The sequence below is a fragment of the Adiantum capillus-veneris genome, chromosome 10 (genome assembly GCF_014529385.1).
Source record: "Adiantum capillus-veneris isolate H3 chromosome 10, ASM1452938v2, whole genome shotgun sequence".
NCBI classification, from domain to species: domain Eukaryota; kingdom Viridiplantae; phylum Streptophyta; class Polypodiopsida; order Polypodiales; family Pteridaceae; genus Adiantum; species Adiantum capillus-veneris.
Genome location: NC_140940.1, coordinates 33,084,141 through 33,110,914, shown reverse-complemented (window position 1 = coordinate 33,110,914; position 26,774 = coordinate 33,084,141).

Genomic DNA, 26,774 nt, shown 5'->3' with positions numbered 1-26,774 from the left:
CACCACATTGGAGTAAGGTTGAGTAACAGAGTACTTACAAATTCTGGCTCGATATCCCAGAGCACCCTCGCTCATATGAGGAGTTGCATAGCTAATGAATAATCATGTCAATAAAAAATTTCATACAGTGCAAGTAGTAAGTTGTGACCGTACTAGAGTTGGAGTATTCAGTTGACAAAACAACGCAGATTAGAAAAAGGAAAATGTGTGATGTACTGGAGGGACATACCTGGAGGATATTCTGCATCTGAAATGTACGTACCTGTGTGTGCGTGCATAGAAAGCTATAATTGAAAGAATGCCAATTTGGATTAAGGGGCACACAAAAATAGAATACTCATACAAGCTCGAGAGGGTTGGAACGGTGGTTTTTTGAACGGAGCAGAAGACACATCCAGAGGTTGTCGTAGTTGTAGACAAGAGAGTTAGCATACTTAATAAATGAAGTGCCAAAACCAGTATGTGTGCCCATCAAAGAGAATAACTTAACGTTGAAAAGCTTTATTAAAGACTACCATGGTCATATTTGATTGTAATTTCATTCCAAATTTTTGGCTGAAGGTCAAGCACATATCTCACTAGCACAAACAATGGGAACATGCCAAGGACTAGAAAATTGTGTTCAATTTATGATTACTTTCACTAGGGCCTGTCAAAAAAGAAAAAAAAATCTTGAATATTACAGCTAGAGTGTATTCAAAGCCAAAACAAAACCACAACAACGTCAGACTAATGAGATTTCATATTCGTTAGATGTGCGTCTTATCTTTTCTACTGCATCATTGTGGAGCTTGTCCATACTATCTTGGGTGGCACATTGAAATTATCCTCTTCCACCATGGCAGCTTGCAACTTACTTGGAAAATTAAATATCCCACACTTGTGAGAAAACCCGCAGAACATATCAAATGTCAATAGGTGTGTGAGGATGCTCGAAAAAGACCAGGATGTAGCGACTGTAGTGATGCAAGTTGAGGGATTTCTTTGGGTGGAGATGATGAGGGGAAATCAATTAGGTATGTGAGTTAACATTGGTTGCCTTTGTCCACTTACAAGGTGTGTGTGTGTGTGTGTGTGTGTGTGTGTGTGTGTGTGTGAGGATGTCATTGCATGGTGCTCGTGATCTGGGTGAGTTGGAAAGCAAGGAGACGGCGTAATAAGGACACTCTATGTAGCGCTCTTATTGAACTTCAATTTTCCTAACTTGGAGAGCCGAATAACGAGTCGAGTGTCCCTCGAGACGAGACATGAAAGGACATGATTAAAAATAGTTAAATAAGTAAATATAAGTCTCATTGTAATCTACATAGCGATACCAAATGAAACATGGTTTCCTGCCTTATGGGGGGCAATCTACCAGAGATTTTGCCTACCTTTTTTTAGCAACAGATACACATGATTGACAAGAGGGCCTTTCAATGGTCAAATTGCATTGATCGTAAACCTTCACGAGTATATTGGGTCTTGTACAAAGCTTGTGGACGTGTAGGTAAGAGAGAGGGTAGTTGATTATGCATCATCAATGTTGAGAGAGAGAGAGAGATAGAGAAATGAAATGAAATGGTATATTAACCATCTTTCACAGGCTTATGGGACCTCACTCCTACAATCCCTATTGATCGTATACAATGTCTGTGTACAAATTGAAATGAAACAAAGTAAAAAAAAAAAAAAAAAAAAAATAATAATCGTCAATGCTCTGACACCGTTTGAGAAAGTCTTGCAGCACGCATTGTCGAGCTTCGTCAATGGCCGCCTCTGGTAGGAGAGCGCGAAAGAGAGAGAGTGTCTGATGGGGTGCCTCAGCGCATGAGAGAGAGAGTTGACGTGCTGCTGCAACTGACGAGCGGGAGATGGTTTTTGGGTTTGTAGAAGATTGACAATGTGCTGCTCAAGAGGGTGTGCTGCATGTGTGACAAGCACACAAGGCGAAGTCGATCTGGGAAGGTGAGGGTAGCAGTAGCACGCAGAGGTACCTGCAGTATTATAAATTAGCTATGTCGGTAGAGTTATGAGGGCAATGAGCAAAGGCGGCAGCAGATGCAGAAAATTCCCGATGTCCATGTATACGAGGACCTGCTCAGGCCTGAGAAAGTATTGCATCGATCGCTGAAGAGCTTCGTCTAGGTCTGCCATTGCAAAGCTTTGTCAATAGCTGCCGCTGCAGGTGGTCGTGAGCCGAGGGGGAAGAGAGAGAGAGAGAGAGAGAGAGAGAGAGAGAGAGAGAGAGATCTTGGTTTGTATACCGCCATAGAGAGGCAATGACTTGGTGAGCAAGTCAAGAGAGAAAATAAAAATAAAAAAGAGCAACCCAACTGGGTGGTCTCCGTCTGCATGCCGTTGGATGCCACAATATTATAGCGCAGAGATATTACTGCAGAATACGTCTCCTCTTGCATGCGTTTCGGCCATTTACACTGATGATGTGTGTGCACGTGTTCTACAAAGATGAGAGGCAGAGAGAAAAAGAGAGACGGCTCAAAAGCTGGCGTTCTGGTTGGTGGGGGTGAGATATTGTATTCATGGGTGGTTGGTTCCTGAGAGAGAGAGAGAGTGAGAGATTGGCAGAGAGAAAATCATGCAATTTCTCAACCGCCCGTGCTGAGTATTGGGAGGCTGCGAGTACCTGTGATTTGCAAGCGCTAGTTTTTGTGAGGGAGTGGATGGTTGGCGGGGCTGGGGTAGTTGAAGAGAGAGAGAGAGAGAGAGAGAGAGAGAGAGAGAGAGAGCATTTGATTGCGCTGTGTGTGGCTATGATAAGGTATATAGAGCGAGTTTGAGTTTCATCTGCATGAAAAGTGGGTGAGTTGTAGGTTTCTTGATGGGGGTGTTGGGTGGTGGCGGCAACAGCAGTGACAACTCTAGCATGTATGTGTTAGCGTGTAGGAGTGCGTAGGAATGGAAGCTTGGTGCTGCAGCTTGTCGTCGAGGCACCTTTTCTTTTCCGGATCACACCAGACGACCTGTTGTGTGCTATACTACGCATGTGACAACAGTTTTCCGCATGAGATGACGTCCCCCATCTATGCCAGGCACTATTGGCTGCCTTCATTGCACCCGCGAATTGCCTGCACAGGCCGTCCACTAAAGCTCAACCCCCTATACCAATCCAACGAGCTGTGCGATCTATGAATTGTGCCATTTCTTTTTAAATTTATTATTATATATATATTTTTTAACATATAGTAATTCTCTATGCATGGAACATGTCACCATTTACTCTTTGGGGTCCTGCGAGATCCCCGCTAGAATTTTGATCCCTATAGGTTACCAACCATAATATGAAAACTCTCTATCCTACTCTCCGGACTTCTTACCAATGGTGAAAAAACAACATCCAAACAAAATGGTTGATTCTTCTTCTTCTTCTTCTACTACTTCTTTGTCGTCGTCGTCTACTAAACACATCCCCGATCATATGAAGAATTTCTCTTAATGAACTATGCACACTAGCTATGTCTATATTATTAGTAGTATTATGAAGAGTGCTAAACACTATATTGGCAATTTTCAAGCTTTTTTCTTAGTATTTAATATTAATGAAAAATTAATGTACAATTAAGGTCTTCACAGATTTTTCCACAACAAAGAGAGACAAAACGATAAATTAAATGAAATGGAAAAGAATTGTGTAGTTGTACTTATCTCTCGTGCAGGATAAAAAAGATCTAAATTTACTCGAATGTCAAGTTGTAGGTCTCACTGATTGTTTGTTACCAAGAGCGTAGCCTTGTGCTCTGATACCACTGCTACAGTCGAAAGCTTGGCTGCCCTCCAAAATACTCGAAAATAGCACATAGCAAGACATAAACGACTAAATCCACGTACCTTCTGATTCGCACAGCACATAACGACGACGTTTGCAAACAGAGAGAGATAGAGAGTGGGAGAGAGCAAGATAGCACGTGCAGGCGCACCTCCTAGAGCGGAGTGCTACGTCAGCACGGCGAGAGAGAAGAGAGGAGAGGAGAGAAGAGCAACGCAAACACTAGGTGCAATCCCCCCCCGTGCAAGAGTGACCATTTCCCTCTTGCACGTATTTAATTTATAGATTCTTGAATGGTCAAAGTGAGTACAAACTGGCCGGCCGGACATAATTGGCCAAAGCTCACAAAGAGCACTTGAATAAACAAATATACATAAAATGTAACATCCTTCTGCATAATCCATTATCTGTTGATGCTCTTGCCACGTGTCAGCGGGAAATAGATAATAAAATATCAATTATATAACATTGCTTCAACCCATACAAAGCCTTCTTACATCGGCACACTTTGTCCTCTTGTCCTTTTATGACAAAACCGCGAGGCTGTGTTACATAAACTTCCTCAAATATGTCACCATTCAAGAAAGTAGTAACAATGTTTGATTGATGTACATCCCAACCAAAATGTGCTGCCAATGCACATAGAAAATGCACAGTAGTCATACGACAAGTGGGAGCTAAAGTCTCTTCATAATCTATGGCTTTTTGCTATGCATAACCCTTTGCAACAAGTCGAGCCTTATGGCGATCGATCTCACCATCCGGCTTGTGTTTCAACTTGTAAACCCACTTCGTACCAATGGCCTTTTTGCCAGGAAGCAAATCACATAAAGTCCATGTGTCATTTTCTATAAGTGCATCATATTTTGATTGCATGGCAGCCATCCAATTTTCTGAATTCTGTGCTTCATCAAAAGACAGAGGCTCCTCAACATCATGTAAGCTAGACACAGCCAAAGCATAACAATCTGATACATAAGATGCATGGTGAGAGCCTGAACGAGTAGGACTAGACAAAGGTGCATCCAATTTACTATCATTCAAAGTGTGCACCAGCCATTTTGGCATACCTCTAGCCTGCTCATTTTCAGCCCTTTCCTCATCAAGTATATCATGTACATCTGCATCAGTAATAGGCTGATCTAAAACATTTTCAGAAACCCCCATAGGCTGTACATTTGCCTCATTGGAACTTACATTCGTATTTCCACCACTGAAAAGAGGCAACAAAGTGTCATAAATGTCCTGTGAGTTTACATTACCGTCTCTAGTACATGAGAGCAAGGCCTGAACAGAATCTTCCACAAACACTACATCCCGAGAAACCAGAATACGTTTTTTTTGTGGTTGATACAACCTGTAGCTTTTGCTTTCAGCATTATAACCAACAAAAATACATTTGACATCCCTATCATCCAATTTTCTGTGCTGCACTTGTGGCACCAAAGCATATGCCAAACAACCAAAAACACGCATGTGCTCAATAGAAGGCTTTCTATCATGCCATGCTTCATATGGAGTAATAGATTGCAAAGCTTTTGTAGGACACCTGTTAAGTACATAAGTGGCACACATGATGGCCTCAAGCCAAAAAGAATGCGGTAAAGCTTGACTTTTGACCATACATCGTTCCATTTCTGTTACTGACCTGTTTTTCCTCTCAGCAACACCATTTTGCTGAGGCGTATAAGGCACTGTACATTGGTGTTTTATCCCACGACTAGCCAGAAATGCATTAAATTCATGCGACATATACTCCCCTCCTCGATCGGAACGGAGGGTGCCCATAGTACATTTCGAGACATTTTCAGCCATAGACAAAAATTGTTTGAAGCACATGAAAATTTCGTACTTCTCTCTAAGCGGAAATACCCATGCATGCATGGAGTAGTCATCAATGAAAGTCACGAAGTACAGGTAATTGCCCAAGGACGGAGTTTGCATGGGCCCACAAACATCACTATGCACAAGCTACAACCTGGATGTGGCCCGAATTGAACCATCCTTTGGAAACTTAGAACGTTGTATCTTACCCAAAATACAGCCTTCACAAACATGTTTGACAGGTGCTTCAAGAGCTGGCAAAGAAGAAACCATATCAGATTTTTGCAAACGCAGCAAACTGACAAAATTCAGATGACCAAAAAGTGCATGCCAAAGTTTTGCATCTAAAATAGCCCTTGAATCTGCAACATCATTTGCAAAGTTTTGTCCACACTTGTCATACAAAGTGAGCTTATACAGCCCACGACACAAAAGGCCAGATGCAACAATTTCATCACCAAAACTGAGATCATGAACTGTACATCTGTCATCCACAAATTTGACTACAAGTCCAAGTCTAACAAGTGCGGATAGAGACAAGAGATTCTTCTTGATCCCAGGTACATAAAGTGCATCAACAAGTGTGAAGGAACTCCCATTAGCATCAGTGAGCACAATCTTTCCAACTCCCTGAACTGGATAAGAGGCGTTGTTGGCACAAGTGATTGAATTTCCATGAGGGACAGACTCGAGAGAGGTAAAAAATTCACGATGTGAGGTAATGTGCTTTGTAGCACCACTGTCGAAATACCACACATGTGAATCTGCAGCAACTGACAAGCATGCATCATGGATAGCAGGATTGTAAGTGCACTCTGCGCTAAAAGCCCATTCTGTATCAACATCAGCATTACAGTCTCCTTTTACAGAAGACTCAACAATGACTGCATTTGTAGTGGAACCAGCATTTGCAGTGGAACCACCCTCTTTCTTCTTCGCCTCTTTTTCCTTCAACTTAGGACACTGCTTGATCAAGTGATCATTAGCTTTACAATAGTGGCAACGCATCTCCTTTTTGCCATTATCACCAGAATTGCCAGCAGAAACATTAGGAACAATATTTTTGCCACTCGCAGCAGAACCATAAGAAGTGGCTGCATTGCTGTTACCACCCTTTCTTTGAGAAGCAATAAAAGCCTGTTCAACTGCAAGCTGTGTAGTCCTGTTTTTTCTGGAAAGTGACTCTTTCCACAGCAATGTGCATAATGCATCAAACTTGACAACTTCAGGATTTCCTTGGGTCATAAGTCTCCAAGTACTAGCAAAAGTCTGGTAAGAATCTAGTAAGGCATCAAGAACAGTCTGCACAAGGGAACTGTCTGAAATGACTTCACCTGCAGAAATAAGTTACTCATTGATATCCTTGACACTAGCAAGGAAAGTGTCCATATCATCTTCCTCATGCATAATCTTCGACTCCAGCTCTTTACGCAGCAAAGCAATTTTAGCCTCATTGGGGCTCTCATAAAGACCTGTTAAAATATCCCAAGCCTGTTTTGCAGATTTTGCTGACCGGATGTGAGGAACAATGGTGCGCTTCACAGACAACGCAATCAATGCATGAGCCTGCCCATCCTTAACACTAGGTTGGTAATGGGACACTTTTATGTCCTGTAAAGTGACCATATTCCTTGAATTATGTCAAGAGTTTCAAAATGTATTTTGAGGTGATATCTATCTAGAAAGTTGTCTCATGAGCTGAAAAAAACTCGACATTTTTTTGGAATATCAATTCCATCTTTAACCTTGTCCTTGCACAACATTTCACAACCTAAACTGTGTGAAAAAACGGGTCCTGTTTTTGGCTTTTTTCAACTTTTTGCAACTATACCACTCTAGAATTCATGTTTGTGAGGTCTATAATGCTAGAGAACTATCTTTAGTAGTCCTCAACATGTCCTGATGCTTCTAGGGAGAAATAAATGTTAAAGTTGTAAGTTATGACCAAATTATAAAAATTGTCAAATCCTGTTTTTTAGCCAATTTTAGCTCTTCTATGATTTTTTTGGTGGCTTTCATGATATCCAAATGCAGTTTTGATTTTCTATGTCGCATATTGTGACATAAAGATAATATTCCTTGAGTTTTGGGGCACCTAATACCCTATTTTGCATAGTAGACAACGATGGTTGATTTTTTCAATTATAGAAGAAAATGAAACATTCTAGTATATCAAGTATAGCTTTTTCAATATTGTTAGTTTCTTGTGCCAACTACATGCATTTTGTAGGTAGTAACCATATCTAGTCATAGGATCAAATTTGGCTAGATATTGAATAGTTTCTATGGGATTCTATAACTCATAATGTTGAACCCAGTTTTTTCATGTTTGCTGTATTTAGCACTTCATCTTTGTCCCCAAGATTCCCCTTGGTAAGAGATGTATTATTCTTTTGACATGCTCCATGGCTCCTTATGAACCTAAAGGACAATAGGGAACTAAGAAAACATGCATATATTATTTGTATTGAGCGTGGCTATAGAAACTTTGATGATAGGTTTGCAGAATGGTAAAAATTCAACTTTTTTGTACCTATTTCTTTTGGAAAAACAAAAAATAGTGAGTGAGAAGAAATCATATGTTATGATCACCAACCCATTGAAGTTAACTAGGGAATTTATCTCAAGTCCTACAAAAATCCCTAATCTTATTTTTATGCAACAAAACATAAGAAATGTCTGTTTTGATGAAAATATACCGGTCCATCAACTTTGGAGGCTTGGTGTGATCAAAACATGAGAAATTTTACAAGTTTCTTATTTTTTCCATGTGTAGTAGGCCTTGAACTATAACCTCATGAAAGGATTTTACAAAATGAGTGGATCTACTATGGTTTTGGAGGTTTTTTTCAAAACCCTGAAAGGACACTTTTATGTCCTGTTAGGTTACCAACCTAGTGTTAACATCCCAACGAGCTGTTTCTGCTGTAGGAAAAACAACTCTAACAACTGCAATCCTTGCAGCAAGACCTGCAAAATCCTCAACATTGCCTACATCCTGAGAACCAGTACGTACATCAATGCCGTGCACAATGTTCAAGACACCCTTTGACACAAGAACATGTTGCATCATATAAGCCCACATAGGGTAGTTGTCCCCATCCAACCTGTCCTCAGCAGCAAACATCTTGAACACATCTGTGTTGTTGTTGTCAGCCATGGTAGATGCTGCACCTGATGTGAAAACTGCCCGAAAATAGGAGAAACGGAACGGAAACAACCTGTGCTATATAGCACAAACCGTAGAAGACTATAAGGCACCTGTTATGCAGAAAACGGCACTGATAGAAATTCTGCACAAAATGATGAAATAGCCTGTGCATTACCGCCTGTAGTGGAAACAGAGGCCGAAATGAGCCCAAATCGAAAATCTAAGCAAACGTGAGTAGGACGAGCTGGCGACTAAGCTCGGGAGGACGCAACCTACTCTGATACCAATTGCTAGAATTAGGTTTGCAGAGAAACGCACATAGCTTGGAGAAGACGAAGGAAGCTCAAGGCACACAATAGAGAGTGTGTTACTTAGTGTGCAATGGAAAGATAGATAGCCCTAAAGTGATGGGCGTATATACAATGCACGGGGGAAAAAACCTCCTAAAGAGGGAAAAAATTCCCCGGCGGTCCTAGTGTGTTCACACACATCACTACCACATGTATATGGTAACAGAAAGGAGATGGCGTTGGATGGAGTGCTTGAAGCAAAGGTGGTACAAAGTTTTGAGCTAGCCGTGGTTGGTGAGATTAGAACGCATGTGAGGGAAATTCACAATAAACATGGTTGAACTTGGGAAGCATTGAACTTAGCCTAGAAGGTAGATTATTTCATGAAGTACTCCAAAAGATTAATAAAGAAAATCCTTTTAGAGCGAGTAGTTTAACAAAACAAGGGACTTTTATCTAGAAAATTTCCAAGGGAATTCAAATGGAGCTATGATAAACTCTCAAGAGGATTTACTACTTGAGACATGATGTCGGATAGGACTTAAAGACCGATTGGAATGAGATCGAAGATGGAGTATCGCTTCTGGCTAAGTGACAATAATGAAGAGACAAGATCATAGTCAACCACACTCCTGTCCCAAGTGTTCCTAAGATTTCCAAAAAGCCTATTACTGTGGTTCAAAAGAAACATTGTACTGGAAATGGCTTATGAACTTTGAGTTTAGCACAATTAGGAGAACATAGAGGGTGAACTTAATTGACAGTAGCAACATAATCATAGTACTTAATTAACTTGGCATCAACAATACTTTTGGAAGAGAGAGAGTTTAGAGAACTTAACAACAATTGAGGACCAGATTTATGTGGAGCTGGTCCCCCCTCCAATAGGCATTTGTATTATAGATTCTCCCATCAAGAGAGACTTGATGATGCAATCAAGATGGAAAGATTCTTGTATCATGAGCATAACATAGACTTTGTAAAAAGAATTAACTATCCCAAGGCCTCAAACACCTTCGAAGGTGGAGAGAGCTAGCCACGAATAAGGCTAGGGAAGAGGTAGAAGAAACATTCATAGGAGAAAGAAATAGTTTCTCACTTATCATCACTCTTTTTGATAGCATACATAATAGCATAGTAATGAAGATAAAGAAGATGGCAAGCTTAAGCCTTGAAGCATGGCTCTTGGTTGTATTTGCAATCCATAGCCAAGAGTGTTGGTGTAAACTCTCAACTTCTCTAGTCTAGCTTGGAGAAGGAGATGGAGCTCTTGCACTTTGCACTTCACACAATGAGTGTGTGAGTGTGTGTGTGGGAGAGTATACGCCCCAAGAAACCCCCCACTTTCCTTGGTCAATCCCCTCTTCTAGCTCAACTTGGAAGCTCATTGGACCCCTGCAAGCCTGGCCAATCACATGCAAAATGCAAATCAAGCAACAAGGGTAGTCTTGGAACAAGTGTCCCCCTTTTCACTTTGAGAGAGAGGACTTGATAAGTGAGAAAAAATTTAATTAAATCAACTAAATTATCCTTGCGAGGCTAACCAATAGGCTTTAGGCACACCATGAGGGACACATGGGTAGGGGTTTGACATGTGTCCTTGCTGCCTCTTAAGGACTGGGCTTACCTTGTGTGCGTGCGTGGGTGTTCTCTCTCATCCCCCTAGCTTTAGGGTCATCCCCTCGTTTGTAAGGGTTTTGTTGATTGTTGGATCACAAGCACCTTAGTCAGCAAGCACGACAAAGTACCTCAAGATTGGGTAGTGTTCCCACAAGCACCTCAAGATTTTTATTCGTTAAGCATGACAAGCACCTCAAGCGTCTTAATTAGACAAGAGGTGCACCTTTGCAATGAGCATGCTCTTTTGGATCTTCGATGGTGGAAGCTCTAGGAGTCTCATTACGGGCATTTCTCTTGGGGCAAGAACGATAGCGATGTCCTTGCTCCCCACCTTTTTAGACTCCCTTCTCCTTGGAACGATTGTTGTTGTTGTTGTTATTGTTGGAATTGCCTTGGGAAGAAATTTGGACATTGGTTTTTCCCTTGCATCCCTCTTGTCTTTGTTTTCCATGGGCTTGACATTTCGTCTAGCCCCTTGTTGAAAATTGATGCGCAAAGCAACCATGGTGTGGTGGATTACTTCGGTGATATAACCAGGCCATTGAGAGTTGATGTACTCGGCCATCTCTTCATGGTGTGGTGGATTAATTGGGCCGAGTTCCCACCTCAAGCTCAACCCTAGCTTACCTAAGGTCAAAGGACTTTTTAACGCCAACCTTTGGAGGTCTTTAGTGAAGCTAATCCTAAGGTCTTTAAGCTCCCTTAAGGTAGCCTTGCTCTTTGACATACCATCTCTCATTTGGACCCCTTTACCAATGGCCCCGTGTTGAGATAGATCTGAAGAACATGTCTATATTCTAACCCTTGATCAATTTAATATGAGAAAAGCATTGGGGTTGGTTAGATATTAGATTTTATGGCATTACCTCTCTATTGAGATCATAGTCAAAGAAACATATCAAATGACAAAAATTTATTGTGATACACGACTGCACACACCCAAGCCCTCAATCAAGCAAAAAAACAAAGCTTATTGCATATCAACCATCAGAATTGCCTTCCAACTGTCAATAACACACGAAAAACATCTCTCTTCCTCTTTGCACACACACCAATTGGTTTGGGGGGCTCAGACGGATCCTACACACACTGACACCTTTGAAGAAGAGAAGAGAATAGAAGAAGGGATGGAAGAGACAACACCCGAGACGATGCGATCGGAACTTGCTTCTTTTTCAACAAGTGATTGGCTATGGTGGAGCATACACAACGAGATTCTCTGAGAGCTCTATCTCCTTCTCTTTCCTACCCATAGCATGAAAAAGCATAAATTTTCAACAATTGAAATATTTTTCAAACAGTGCTAAATTAGGAGTATTACAATGCACCGAGCGATTTTTTTCCGAGCAAGTGTTTGTACATGATATGGTAAATTTTATCGTCAACAAGATATTTATCATTTGTTATATATTCATGAACCACAACAAGAAGGGTTATGAATGGATAGACTACCTCCTAAATTCCAAAAGATCAAAGTTTACTGCTAAGAAAATAAACACAATATTTGAAAATATTATCTTCTCTCTGAGGCTCGCTTGGGCTTCACATTTTTGAGCATAAAGTAAGTTTGATAGACTAATAAGAGCTCTAGCTATGTACTTAATGCTAAAGTCAGTGTAAGCTTGTAAGATCATTTGTAGTGCTCATGTGTCTAGTACTTTGGTTCTTGATTGTCATTTATACTTGAGAGCATCTTAGACGGATCAATTTGATAGCATCTATTGCACCTCATTAGTTCATTTATACACCAATTGTCTTTTCCATGTCAGCTTGCCCTATCTATACTACAAGGCTGTCATCTTGATACAAAGACACCCTTCTTACATGACACATCACAGACAAACACCATTAATGATGGTAAACTTCTTTTGTTACAATAAAATCATTTTTTTCCTTAAATTGACCAATATAGTACTTTTTTTTATCAATTTACAAAAACAACAACCAAAATTTATAGAGTTCTATGCCTAAATTTTTTTAGAAAGGCATCGTCTTATAAGAACTGAAAAAATTTAGTTGTAAATAAATAAAATAATTAGGAGCTTTTTACCATACAATGTGACAACCTCAAAGTTTAGGGGCGTGAGTCTTCATATGAAGAGATTCTTTCACAAAAGATTGAAGATGCTACTCCTTTCTATTTTGAATCATGGTTTGAAAAAGTATGGTAGATGTCAGGTATCATAACATCCACCACTCAATGGACAAGCACATTATAATTAGAATATGCTTTACATCCTTCCTCATAAGGAATATTCATGTAACCACCAATTATAAGAGGTAAATTTTGTTCCAGTCTGTGAAGATCAAAGCCATGCCCTACTCTAAAAGGTAGTATTGGAGCCTTGTTCACATCTGGAACGATAGTTTCAATAGTAGGGGAAGCCACTGTAGTGACTTTACAAACTATTTTTTTGTAGCAAAATGCAATCTTTTTTGAGCTTGTGTCTGCTCAAGATAAGGTTCTATGGAAATCTTACTAGCTGGATGAGGGAAAGAGCTGCATCGTATTGACAACACATTGTTTTGCAATTGATCTTGTCCGTCCACCAGAAAGAATGACCCTAAGTGAGAGAAGGTGCTTAGATCTCTCTCTCTCTCTCTCTCTCTCTCTCTCTCTCTTTCTCTCTTCTCTCTCTAAAAAATGAGAAACAATATCACTCTCAGGGGCACATTAATTAGCGATTGATTTTCAACAAAAATGCCATAGAAAACCGTTCTTTGGTGTATTTTTAAAGCACAAAAATTGAAATTCTCGACTAGTTTTGAGGGTCGCCTTGAAGGAAACCGGCTAGATTTAGCAGATTAAAGTGTTAAACATTAAAAAAATCCTACATTTTATGTGGAGATTCTGAATGCTCTTTTCAATTTCAAAGAAACCAATATGTCCCAACAATTTTTGAAAAAAAAGTACGACATGAATCCCAAGAGATGCCTGTTGCAAAGACAAAGGATGGGACTGACAAAAGAGAGGGCGTGGAGCCATCTACTACTAGAGAACCAGAAGCAGAGCTAGAGGCATGAATATCTCTAGCCACAAGCGAGGGCTAATGACGTCCGGTTTTCAAAATCCACGGTCGTGGGAACATACATCAAAGGGGGAGCTTAATAATCAATACAAAAAAAAAAAGTTTTCTTATCTTCCTGTATGTTGCCGCCACCTTGACCTAGCGCCCCCCTTTCTCATGCGCATGGAGTGCCCCCCACCCCCCCCTTTGGCACCACCCTTTCTCTCTTCCATTATCGCCACCCCCAACCTCCCTCTCCCTCTCGTTTGTCCGCAAGCAGCCAAAGGCACTCTCTCTCCCTCTCGTTTGTCAACCTGGGGGCTGCCATGAAGAATCTCTCTCTCTCTCTCTCTCTCTCTCTCTCTCTCTCTCTCTCTCTCTCTCTCTCTCTCTCTCACTCACTCTCTCTCTCTCTCTCTCTCTTGCTCATTCCCCCACCCATGCCTACACACTCTCTCAATCACACCCGCACACACCACACTCTCTCCCCCTTTCTCTCGCTCACTCTCCATCTCTCTCCTTCCTTGTGTCGACGGCCGGTTCAATACGAGATCTCTCTCTCTCTCTCTCTCTCTCTCTCTCTCCATCTCTCCATCTCTCAGTCTTGCCATACCTCTCACTCTGTGTCTCTCGTTCAAACCACTCTCTCTCTCTCTCTCTCTCTCTCTCTCTCTCTCTCTCTCTCTCTCTCTCTCTCTCTCTCTCTCTCTCTCTCTCTCTCTCTCTCTCTCTCCGACTAATTTCAGTCCACCCTATCTCTTACCTTAAACACACACACACACACACAGACAAACAATTACAAACTCTTACCATACACTCACATGCACTCACAAACACACACACACACACACATTTATGCTACACACTCACAAGCAAATACACATTCGCTCGAGAACATTCAAACAAACACATGCACGCCATACACACATAAAAGAAGAAAAAACCAAAGGAGCTCGACAATCAACACCAAAAACAACAAAAAAGGACGACCAAATCCCACGATGGTGATGACGAATCAGAAAATGACATCGAAGGCATGCCCTAGCCGGCCAAAAGTGACAAACGCGCTAGATCGACACACCAGCAAAACCATCCATTCATCAAAATTTCATCCACGATGCATCTCCCTAGTAAACATCCGATCTATTTTTTCGTTTTCATGCCAAAACCTTGTAAAAATCCATTTGTATATTGCCACCTCTCTGTAGGTGATGGTCACAAAGGTCCACCTAGGAGATATCATGATATTAAAATTCTCCTAAAACAAAGCAAGGGTCAACCATATGGGACCCGGATCCTTGCTTTGACTCTCTTGATTAGGGCCCATGCCTAATCATATTATCCTAAACTAATGCAGCTTGCACCTATAAAGGAACACTGAGAGGTCACTATCGGGGAGTCAGCACTTGAGAAGGAATCCATGCACACACACGGACTCTAAGAATCTCCACAAACAAGAGTAGGATCTCCATGCATATAGAATTTTTCCTAGAGAACGTACAATAGGCTCTCTCTCTCTCTCTCTCTCTCTCTCTCTCTCTCTCTCTATATATATATATATATATGTATATATACCATGGCCATGATCCTACCGTGATGACCAGACATAGTCCATGGACACCTACTACACATAGTTTCCCTACCAGGTCACCTTCCAAATATCCATCACATAGACATATTTTGCCTTAGAGCATAGTTGACCAGTTGAAGTCTAGAGTAACTGAGATGAAGGAGACAAATGCCCATATTGATGACATAACAAGTACACCAGAGAGCACTACATAAGATCCACCCCGAGTGACTATTCAAGAGGATGCTACTTGTTCTATAGAGGAGGTAAAACCAAGTGAGATTTCTCATATGCTAGAGACAAGACTTGAGCAAGTAGAGATATATAGAGTACCAGATTCTATATTTATGACTCATTTTAGTAAACCTATCATAGATATAGATGTCCCACTAGAGCCTACACTTGAGGATATTGTTGACACACATGACCACGAGAGTGATGACATTATGACTGAGCCATTAGAGACCAAGATACCAAGATATCTCCAGATACAATAGAGACATACCATTAGCTAGTGATGATACACTCGTCTGGATTGAGAGTGAAAATACACATGATGGGTTATCCAAGGGTTGGCTCACATCTATAAAGTCATTGGAGGCACATGGATTTTATAGAGTACGTAGAAAAATTTGGGTACCTAGAACACATACAATAGAACATCCTCATATATATCATACATTTTCTTTAACCACATCCATGCTACAAAGATCTAGACCATGTTCACAACTTATAGAGAGGCCTACCCCATGATGAGTTCGAACACGAGCTAGATATTCACGGCCTCATGTGAAGGGATCTTGACCTACATTTAGTGAGATAATCTGGACATTTAAGATTTGTTTATTAAAGAGCCAGCCACATATCACACCACAGTTTGATACAAGCCATAGCTCACCAGAGATTTCCATTGACCATGTTGTTTACTTAAAGCTAGGTAAGAGTCATCCATTGAGGGATCTTGAGCCACATAGTTCATTGCCCACACAATCTCATAGGCTGATGTCATTTCTAGACCCATTAATTGTGTTATAGATTCTACCATCCGCATGGAGCTAGGTGCTAGCCAATCGATGACCATCAAACATATAGGGCTACGAGATTACTTTTTTGTTTGTTTGAAGAGGCTTTTCTTATACCTCCTAGTTGCACTAGACCCATTACTCATTACTGTCACTCATGTGCAATGCCTCCATGCTCTAGCCAGGTCACTTCCATCCACAGATTGATGATTTCGTTGATCTAGTGGAGCTATGCTAGAAGGGAGCCATCATTTGGCACCGTTTCTGAGAATGGTAGCCTAACCTAGAGGAGACTTTTTAGAAGATTGAGTGTTTAGGTGTAAGAAATTCCTTCATTGTTACTAATTGACTACTCTACTCGCAATTTGTGTGATAAAAATACATGTATGCCTAATCAGAGGCTTAGAAATCACTCTTTTGAAAGAAAATTGCAGAAATTTGATGTGGATTTGAGTGATTCTAATTTTGTAATTAAGGGATTTTCACTAACTATCCTCTCTAATTACTCACTAAATGCATGTGATTTTAATACAATGCATAGATAAATAAAGCATTGGATGTGTGGTCATTGCCAGAATGTGTTCAATTTCCATGAATTTGATGCTGCAATGAATCAACAAAATCATCAATTTGCGAATGGTAGCGGCCCCCCGTCTAGGGCATGGAAGCATCACATGGGTGAGTGTGTGAGAGTAACGAGTAAGAAAAGAGTGTGGAAATCATGAGAGTCCATGTATTTAGAGAGAAGAGAGACCTGATGGAAGGGATTAGTGTTGCACACATGTTAAACCTTATGCTAATCACACATTTTTCTTTGTTACATTCCCTATCAATGCTTGTAAGCACATCATAATCAGAAGCTCACTCAAGCTTATGCGGTTATGATTAGCTCAATGTATGCACAGATTCTAATCTACACACTAATCTAATCTTGCACACAACTCCATAACCAAACACACAATTGATAGTCAAGCAATTAGAGTGCAATTATTCTTAATACACACAAATCAAGACATTAATACGCAACTTGAATGAAAAGCAATGAGATAATCAATAGGACTCAACTTCATTGTATCCTTAACCGGTTTGAAGAGATGTCATGCGGCTCCAAGCCTCCACCTCCATAGTCTCCTTCTCCTTCTTCTCTACTCTAGGTTTTCTCTCAAAATGATATCTCTCCTTTCACATGACCTACAATTCACTTATATAACTAGGTTTTAAAAAAACATTGGCCAGTTGCCCAAGGCACATAAACTAGAATAATAGATAGAATTTGGAACTAGCTTGTAAAGAGCCCATGAACCCATACATAATAAATGGAGGCATGTGCTCATAAAGAAGAGGTAAACGATTGATGGTGTTGGACATTGCCAACACCTCTCTCTATTTATCTAACTTAATATCTATCTTCTGTATAGAGACAATAGGTAGATAAATAGGATGTAAAGAGAGAGGTAATCTAATTTCTACAACTAGTCTCTACCTAATCTAGAAACCTCTATCTCTATACCCTCTCTACACCTAATATATACCCTATGTAGAAAGAGGGTAGGTAGATAGAGAGGGCATATTGACAGAGGTAGATAGGGAGGGTATAGATAGGTAATGTCTACCCTCTACACCTAGTCTACACCCGGTCTCTCTATCTACATCTAGCCTCTATATACCTCTACACACCTCTATATCTCTACCCCCTTTACACCATTTTCCTATCTATATACCTCTCTACACCTCTACATCTCTATCCTTCTACATTCTCTCTATATACCTAATCTACACCCTCTATCTCCCTGATCCATCTACTCTTTATTGATGCTCTCTTTGTAGCTCTTTCTACACATAATGTACACATATTCTCCCTATCTACCTCGCTATCTCTATACCTAATCTCTACTCCCTCTAGCTATCTACCTAATCTACACTCTCTCCCTAATCTATCTACTCTCTCTATAAACCATCTATCTACCACTCTCTATATACCTAGTCTCTACTCCTTCTATCTATCTACCTAATCTACACTCTCTCCCTAACCTATATGCTCTTTCTATAAACCATCTATCTACCTAATATCTACACTCCCTATCTATCTACCTAATCTACATGCTCTATCTCTTCTCTACACTCTTGTTGGCTCTATCTATTTCTTTATATTCTCTCTCTACACCCTATCTCTTTATCCTCTATCTACCTATCTCTCTGCACTTTGTCTACTCTCTAATATCGACACTCTCTCTCTATCTACCACTCCCTACTCTCTCTCTATACCTTCTATCTACATTGTCTCTATGTTCTATCTATCTCTCTCTATCTACACATTTTATCCCTCTTTTCCTCTATCTTACCTAACATCTACTGATTTAAAATTTTTTTCTCTCATTCTCTCCATCTAATATCGCTTTTCCTCTCTCTAGTTTAACATTCATTAATTTAACACTTTTCCTCTTTCTTTTTCTTTCTCTAATCTCTCTTTTTTAATATCTAATTTAGCATTAATTTACCATAGACTACAATTTCACTTCTCCTAATTTCCTTTTCCTTTCTCTTATTTAACATACACTAATCTACACTTTTTTGTCGCTTTTAACAGATAATTTCTCTCTACTTAGTTCAACATTAGACACATAGCAAGTTTAATGTGTGTATGTGTGACATAAACTACCTCGCATTTAGCTCTTTCTCTCTCTCTCTCTTGCTAATTTAACATACACATTTTTCACACTAATTGAACACTAGCTCAACAATATACATACAACAAGGCTAAAGTGTGGGTTGCTACACAAATATCATTATATACATGCTTAACAATTGGAAAGGGGAACACATTCAATACACAACCCAAAATCCTCTCTATAGCCCAGGGTTTCCACAACACCCATATCCACTAGAAACATACCTTTTAAAAATATCATGCACATGAGCAGGGCCTCACCTGCAAACTCCATGGACTCACATACTCTCTACAACATCACAAACACTCTGTAGTGTTGAATTCATAGCCTTCTAGACCCCCCCCCCCCCCCCCCCCCTCTCTCTCTCTCTCTCTCTCTCTCTCTCTCTCTCACACACACACACACACACACACACACACACACACACACACACACACACACACACACACACACACACACACACACACACACACACACACACACACACATAGACACACTTGCCACACACACCACAAAACACATGCACAAGAGTAGAAACGAGAAGGGGGAGTTGACATGACAACATGAAAAAATGTTGGCTTCTCTTTGCTACAAAAACCATGTATAATCTTGCTCTATCAAGACACTCTCCAGGAGCCGAAAAAAACTTGACTCGATAGCCCTTGTTGGTGTCTCCCCCGTTGAATCTTTCCTCCCCCTACCCTCATTGCAAAATCACAAAAAGACCCTCCCCTTGGAACCCTCTTTTTCTCCCAAAAAGACCCCAAAAAATTATAAAACATCGCCTCTTAAGGACATGGAGTAGATCTCTTGTTTTTTTCCAAATCTTATATTTTTATCTTGACTTTTCATGTGAGACAATACTATTGATATTCTTGGAATCACTTGGATCCCAAGTCATGTGGGACCCTTCCCTTTCAATGTCACAGCACTGGTGCAGCTAGAGTTGGTTAGAGCTTGGAAGTGTGTGCTATAGTGCTATGGATGATGAGATAACATGTTAAAACAAGTACAATATGTTGAGAAGACAAAGGAAGAGAAGAACATAGAGACAATATACAGATGGTGCAACCCCAAAGTGTGTAGAATACATACACATAATGGTATACATATATAGAGGGGACCCATGGCTATATTTAGATTATCTTCACAGATAAGCTCAACAACCCCACTCAAACAAGGGTCCCTAAATATAGATGCAAAAACCCTTGGGGATCAATTGAAAAAATCACATCATTATATATAACCACCGTTATATTAATATATTTTTCAATTTACAAAAAATGGTTTATAAGGAGCTACATCACCACTATTATATACAACAATGGCCTCACAGGCTCAATGAAATAATTTGATTTACATTTTCAATACTTCAAAAAATGCTTTGGATCATATTTAGCTTCGATGAATGTATACCATCTTTCAGACACTTCACTTTGTCTTTGAGTTGTGTATAATTTGTCAACATGAAAAAATCAAAGAGCACAACATAGAAATCCTATCAATGTTAGAGAAATACATTGGCATAATGTTTTTGGAGATCGTCTGGAACATCCCAATTTTGATTTACACAAACTACATTAAATCAAGAATAAATCCATGTATATATTATACAATCTTTTTAGCATAAAATACATGTCATATGCTTACATATACACAAAATCCATACATCAATTTGACATTGGGGATATCTTATTTGTATGAACTCTATCCAGCGTAATATAAAATAACAAATAATATATCATCGTGAAACAATAATTATATATTTTATAATGATCAATGATCAACACAATTGACTAATAGTCATGTTATTCATAATAAATGATAACAAATCATTATAACATTACAACGTCATGAAACACATCCATGAAATAATAAATATCTTAAAGACAATATATCATGAACAATGACATGATATCATGCGTGACAAGCATCTAAATCATTGTGAATTAATATGAAATAGTATCATGATATGATTAAAAAACCACATACAGCAATAACTCCTTCAATCATAACAAATTATCATGAAACAATACTATGGCCTTTGAAAATAGTCAGATAGAACATAATCCATGACATCATAAACGAATCATCAAGAATAACACCATAGCATTATGGAACAACACAATCATAATGAATTATCATGAAAAAACACCATTATAACAAATTATCACAAAACAAAACCATAAAATAAAAAACTTCTCGATAGTAAATGAAGCATCATGGAATAATATCACAAAATCATGGCGAAAATCCATGAAGAAAAAAATCTCTAAAATAAATTAAGATAATGAAATAATATCGTGACAAATCAATATGAAATATTATCATCGCACAATGAGCAATGCCATGTAATAATAATCATTTTAATCATAAAAAATTATTATAGAAAGTCACCATGGAATCACTCTTTTAATCATAATAAATATATATGATGAAACGTTGCCATGAAAATATCATGCAATAAGCATTTAAATCATTGTGAATCAACATGAAGCACTATCATGATATAATGAAACAACCTATATATCAGTAAATATTTCAATCATAACAAATCATTAGAGATTAACACCATGACATTATGACACGACACCATGGAATGAAAATTATTTTGATCATAAGGGATCATTACGGAACCAAGAAATCATTATATGAAAAAAAACTATTTGGATCATAATGAGTCATCATGGAAGAACATCAAAGAAATATGGAAAATATCCAAATTTATGGCGTCATAGAATATATCCATAGAATAATAAATATCTCAAACGTAATAAAATAAAAAATAACATCATGACATCATCACATGGTCACGGCCTGATTCATTATAAACGAATATAAAACAACAACATCATATAATGAATCGACTCCATAGTAGATTTACTATTTCAATCATAATGAATCATCATGAAACAATACCACGATATTACAAAATGACTCTATCTAAAAAAAATCATTTCAATTATAATGAATCATCTTATGAAACAAATCTATGAAACAAAAAACCACAATAAAAGCGATTAGTACAAATGACTTGTAATTCATCATAAAAATGCATCATGGCATCATGGAGCAACTCCATGGAAGAATAAGACTCTTAATAACATACGATTAATGCAAAAGACTTATGATCATTATGAAAACACATCATGGCTCATGAAATAACTCCATGGGGTAATCATCTTGATAACAAATGACCAATATTAACGTCTTTTAATCATCATAAAAATGCATCATGGTAGCATGCAACAACTCCATGGATGAATAATAATCTCAACAAGAAACGATTAATATGAAAGATTTATAATCACTTATGAAAACACATCATGACATCATGGAACAACTCCATGAAATGATTAGTATTTCAATAATGAACGATTAGTACAAACAACTTCTAATCATAAAAACACATCATGGCATCATGAAACAATTAAACCAAGGAAGAGTAATTATCATGCAACAAAACATCAAAACATTTTTTCATCATCAAAACCTATCTTAATATCATGCAACAATTTCATGGAAGAATAACCATCTCAAAAATGAACGATCAGTAAAAATGATTTCTAATCAATGTTTTATGATATCATGGAATAATTGCAAGGAAGAATCATCTCAACAACAAACAATCAGTACTAAAGACTTCTAGTTATCATGGAAATGCATGATGGCATCATGGAGAAACTCCATGGAAGAATGAATTGTAACCATGATGAAAACATAGGCATGGATCGTGGAACAACTCTATAAAGAAATAAGCATATCAATGAAATTAACGATTGGTACAAATAACTTTCTATAATCGTGAAAATGCATCATGGAATCACAAAAAAAAAACCCTAAAATAATAACCATCTCAATAATGAACGAATAGTGCTAACGACTTCTAATCATCATGAAATGCATCATGGCATCACCAAATAGCTGCATAGAATAATAATAATACTCTCAATAATAAATGATCGATATGAACGACTTAGAATCATGAAAATGCATCATGACATGCTGAAACAACTCCTTGGAAGAATAATCATCTCAATGACAAACGATTAGTACAAACGATTTCTAATCTCTATGAAAGTATATTATGGCATGATGAAACAACTCTATAAATGAATAATGATTTGAGAAATAAATGATCATTACTAATGACTTATAATCATCATGAAAATGTATCATGGTAGCATCAAACAATTATAAGAACTCATCGTAAGTAAAAATCATAACTTTTTGATGTTTGTAGTTAAAAAACATATATTAAAATTTTGTAAATCTTTAACGTCCATATATAAAGAACTTACATGAATCAATAAATCATAACAGTTCTATATGAGTTATGGATGATAATCAAATCATTAAAATTGCAACTCTTTGATATCTAAAATCAAGATATTTTTTTTCAATGTCTAAGAATCAATATCGACTGAAGATTATAAAATGAATCATGATCAAAATTGTAAGTATTTGAGATGTAGCTAAATAAATAATTAAAACATAACACTTCAATATCCATATCAAAAGAAAAAAACAATTATCAAATCTTTAAGATTAATGTTCAAATATAACAAAAATGATCAAAATCTTACTTCTTCATGAATTGCAATTATAATTATTTATGAATGGTCAAAGCCACAACCCTTCAATATTTATGATAAATACAAATTTCTTTCTTCAAGTGAAATATCATACATAAAATCTCTGTGTGAAATATGATACGATGGATACAATTCTCTCTACAATAGCATCATGCAACACTCACTAAATTCAATAAATAAAAATCATAATTTGATCTTTCTTATAAATCATACACAATCAGAACAAAAAGCAAAATAAAAAGATTGAATGTGATATAACATTGATGTACCTCGATGCACATGCATCAAATTATATATGATTGATACATATAAAGAGTAAACATGAATATCAATGAATTTATCTACTTCTTTCAATCTATAAATCAAATTGAAGACAATGTAAACTCAATATTCTTAACTTTTAATATAATTTCTTTTAAAAGAACCAAATTGTATATTGTCCATAAAAGGAAAATCCAAGAATCATGAAACAAGAAATTCAACACATATCAATATGAAAACCGAAGTGAGTAAAAAATAATTTCAATATAATTAACTCTTAATCTAAGTTCTTTTATGCAAATCAAATTGCATATGACACATGAAAAGTAAATCCAAGATTCTTAATAAAACACTTAACGTAAATGGAATCGAAAAGATAAAATATCTTACCTTTTGATGGTTTTGATTGAAAACGCATTAAAAATAGTTGCCATTTTTTTGTAAGCTACTTCTGGTGAAAATTTTGATAAATCTAAAATAACGAACGTCTTTAAAATGCCCCAGAAACTTAAGAATGACTCTCCAAACATAGAAATTAATGTTTTGAGTAGAAAGCTATGATGATTTTATATTTTTTTGAATTGCAATTTTTTGTTGCGCGCGCACTGTGCAAAGTCGTGGGAGGCCAAAAACTATTTTTTATAAAAAAAAAGCAACCATGCTCTACTACAATTTTTTTAGATAGAGGAAGAGAAGAACATAGTGATCATACATAGAGTGCAACCCAAAAGTATGTAGAATACGCACACATGATGGTATATATATATAGAGGGGATCCATTGTTGTATTTAGAGTATCTTCACAAATAAGCTCAACAAAAAATACATGGGCACACAAGTGATAGCTGGGATGTATGCTTGATGTGGTCTCATAGGCCAAAAGGCTCCAAAGTAAGTCAATGAGGATGGTAGATAAAGATGTGAAAGTACATAGCTAATGCCTTGGAATACGAACCTTAAAATGCTCTATGAGTTGGTCCAACATCTTAAGATGGCCAATAAAGATGTTGGAAGTGAGAAGTTGATGCCTTGGGATATAAATCTTAAGATGTTGTGTGAGTGCGACCAAAAATGGATGCGGTGGGGTTTGTGTAGGTTGAAGTAGGGTGAGTGAGGTTTTGGTAGGAAGTCTCGGCTTGTTGGTCGGAGCATCAGGTAGCAAATGGTAAATAATTGAAGTGAGGGGGAAATCTTGTTTTGATGACAATTGTTTGTTTGAAAAATAGGGGGGTGAGCTCAGGGCCGCCATGTGGTAGGCCAATAGGCCTATATTCGATGGCATGGCCCTAAGGTGGAGGATATAAAGTCAAGAGCAACACTTCATTAGGAGCATCAGAATGAGAGAGAGATCCCTTGGAGCTTGTGGTCTTGGCTATGGTGGCCTGCACGTTGTCGTGCTGTGACACGTACATAGTGGGAACGCATGCTACAAGATCTATCTTGTATTTTTTTAGATACATAATTATATTTCCTATAGTGTACATATGCATATTTAAGTATAATAATAAACCTTTTATCTCCTCCTATTATTTTTCTCAAGGGTAACCTATCCTTACTTTACCATCAGAAAATACTATGGGAAAAGCATCAATAGCTCCGCCTCTTTAACTTGGGGCCAAAAGCATTGATTCTTTATTTCTACTATTTCATTATCATCTCACACCCTAGCTAGATCCTATATCTAGGGTAAACTCCAATATATATATATTCTATGTATTTTTTATACTTTTCTTATATTTCTTTTTAAATAGCTACTAGGAGAGAATCAAATCCTAGTGGGACACCAGGTGGCATGATTTCAAAGATACACTTATTTTAATGCATTATTGCAAGCATGATTACAAAAAATTGTCAAGGAGCAATGTCATGCTTTCATATGGCATGAGGTGTCCTTTGGAATTAAATGAAAGTCTAGGCTAAGGAGACCACATGAAGACTTTTGCTGCCATAAATGGACCCTATTTTGATGAATTTTTTACACAAGGTTCCAATCCAAATTGGAAAACAATTTTACAATGAAAATCGTAGCTAATGAGCGGAAGTTTTTGCCCATATTTTTACTTTTTTATTTGGAGCCACGGTTGAGGAGATATGATCAAAATACTGGACCCCAGTCTGCCCACATCATGCAGGGACAGCTCATTTCCAACTTTTCCAATTCCTGTTCACACTGGCTCGTCTCTTCTTGTGTAAACCCTTGGGGGTTCCCTTCACCTATAAAAGGGGACCTCTTCTTCCTTGGAAGGAACTCAAGCATTCAATCCATTGATGAGAGGAATTCTTGAGGGAGTGAGTAGTAATGCCTAATTGTACTTAGCCATTAACATAAGCCCAAGCCTACACTTTTTCCTAGAAGAAGACTAGCCATTCTTGCAACAAGCTACCCTTGGAAGATCAACTCTAATCAAAGAAGGTCTTACACTTGGTGTATCAATCAAAGTGGAATTCTCCACTCTTCTTCTCTCTCCATCAATAATGGTGCCGAAGGGTTTCAAGTAAGATGTGTTCTACATTGATGTTTTCTTGATTTCTTGTTGTTTTCATTTTCATCTCTAATCCAACATATATATATGTATCTAATCTCATCTCCTTAACCAAACCTATCTCTCTCATTCTTAGTAATTCATCCTCTCCAGGTTCTCTTTGCTACAAGTACATCTCTCCCCACAGTATCCTTATTGCCTACGTGCAAGAATAGGGCTTGGGAGGGAAACTTCTCATCTCTTCACTTCTTTCATATCTACATTTCTCACATACTATCCTAGATGAATAACCCACATGATGATCATTTCTATCGCTTTCACTCTGTACGATCTATTAAAATTAACGTATGGATTAGCCAAAAAATACACTTTCAACAACGTATAGTGTTTCTCTTTGGCCCAGAAAGGCTTAATGAAATACTTCTATCACCGGATCCCATCATACTACCTCTCATAGACTATAACTTTTCTTTTGACGTAAGCGTAGTTATCTTGCTATGAACCAAGAGGATTTGT